At 40.4% G+C, this 2,185-nt stretch overlaps 1 long non-coding RNA gene across 1 annotated transcript; it reads right to left on the bottom strand.

Annotated features, from left to right (window-relative positions):
* Window positions 1-263: 263 nt before the first annotated feature.
* On the bottom strand, window positions 264-2,185 carry LOC118405321. Its single transcript, XR_004829880.1, has 3 exons — window positions 2,152-2,185; window positions 433-535; window positions 264-288 (listed from the first exon to the last, which is right to left on the bottom strand). It is a non-coding gene; the product is annotated as an uncharacterized LOC118405321 (long non-coding RNA).

The following is a 2,185-nucleotide window of genomic DNA, read 5'->3' as shown; positions in this document are numbered from 1 at the left end:
TTCGCTCTCCGCTCCGTGTAGAAGTATAACCGACGGCCAGGCAGGTCAGGGCACAGGTGTCAACACCTGGGGTCAAGGTCAAATCATTAAAACATAATAGTAAGAGCAAAAGGGTCAATACCTGAGGCCAAGGTCGTTGAATAAAAAAATCACAGGTAAGGACACAGGGATCAACACATGGGGTCAGGGTCAAATCAAGGTCACAGGTCAGGGCACAGGGGTCAACACATGGGGACAGGGTCAAATCATTAAATCCAAGGTCACAGGTCAGGGCACAGGGGTCAACACCTTGGATCAAGGTCAAATCATAACATGTAAATTCAAGGTCACAAATCATTTAACCATACAACAGACTTGAAGTTGCCTTCGCGGCAGAACCACGATTGTTACGACCAGGAGAATTCGCATCTGAAGGTCAAAGTTCAAGGTTACCTTCAGTATATGGTTTCCACTCGTAGCTCTTCCCGCGGAAAGGAAGGTCGTTGTGTTCAGCACACTGCACTTCTCGGAAGTCTCGGGAATTCAGGGGACAATCCTGGAATTCACAGTAAAGTAAACAAAACGAATAAACAAATAAACAATGACTGGTATGACTCCATCGCTATGATTGATCCTAACATGATGTTACAAAATCAAAACATAATAATCAAAGTTGAAATTTTAAGATTTATTTTCCTCAAAGCTATTTCAAGGTCAAATTCCTTCCTTTACCTTCTTGTAAAACGAAAACAAACCAAGAGTAAGACCAAGTGTTAACAACCTCATGTGTGGACCTTGGACGAACTTCAACATTTCTCATGTATCTTGTTCGAAGCATCAAAGAAAAATAAACAAAACTCGGGGCAGAAAAAACATCCCATAACAAGGGCGGCCCTCCCACCCACTTGGCAAGGAAGTCATCCCAACGTGCGGATGGAAAAACAAGCCGGAGTCTGGAAGTCATTTTCAAGTTTAAAGACCGTGTAGTTAGCCGTAACTTTTCTACTTGTTACTTACAGACTATAAAGTTTAACACGTCATTTAAAAGACTTTGGCTCCACTCTTTGAAATGTAAAGTCCTCAGTACAGTACAGTTCATTTGTTAAATGTAAAACATTTTGGTTAACATTGAAATGAAGTTTCTCTCGAACAGAGAGAGCCATATCTGACTGATGAATTCTACAGACAGTCTGCTAAGATGAGGGTCTGCATGCTCTTTTCCACAAGGCGTAGGTAGCATAATTCGATTTCCTGTGATTTCTAGGAGCTTTCAATTTGATGAAAGTTCCCTGGTGATTTGTAGCAAAGTGACCAAATTTTGTGTAGTCACCTTCCTTGATTTCAGCATAATTATACATGGGTGTTCTCCTAAATTCTGCATTAAACGTTGTCAGGATCCCCCATGCAGACCCTCTAAGATGAGTGCATCTCTCCGAGTCACAGTGACTCAGCACTAAAACAGCTGAGTTGTTTTTGCGGAAGGAGCTGACGGGCGGGAGACTTGTAGACTAAATCTAGGAAGTAAAGCGATTAGGAGGTATGACAGGTGACAGGTTCGACGGGTGACAGCAGAAACAGGTGGTTCGAACTCTGGAAACTAGAGTCGTACCATTTGACAATACATGAAGTTAGAACTTTGCAAAATGATAGTTAAACTCTCAAGCAACTGGATGTTAAATTTGGAAACAAACGGATGTTTCAGAGTACATCCACTGTCTTTCTTTAGTGATTGGGCAAACATCGTGATTTACCAGCTTTTGAATAAAAACTCTGAATTGATATGTTGATGAGGTGAGGATGATTCTAAGATCATAAAGGTTAAGGGTGTGTATTTGAGTTTTGCTCAGTTTTTGCATTTTACATTTCATCCCTGCAAATTTGTCTTCTACTTGCCTTGTCTTCTACCTAAGCTCTCAGACTTTTTAAGAAGTTACGTAGAATGCTGCAGAACTAATTATGAACATTTATCAGACTTGTATGATTGCAGATGATGACGATGATCGCAGAGTAGATTAACAGGGAAAAAAGCAGTGCAAAACAAGGGAAAAGTACAAAAAATGTATTTCAAAAGTGAGCCTGTCAGCTCATTTACTAGTATTACAGTGAGATTATGTGAAGACAAAACAATTCTGAACTGTATCTTATGATATAGTAAACTTTAAGATAACGTACCATGGTGTTGCAGGTTCGATATCTTTTCCTCTCC

The sequence above is a fragment of the Branchiostoma floridae genome, chromosome 18 (genome assembly GCF_000003815.2).
Source record: "Branchiostoma floridae strain S238N-H82 chromosome 18, Bfl_VNyyK, whole genome shotgun sequence".
NCBI lineage: Eukaryota > Metazoa > Chordata > Leptocardii > Amphioxiformes > Branchiostomatidae > Branchiostoma > Branchiostoma floridae.
This window is presented reverse-complemented; position numbering and strand designations above follow the sequence as displayed.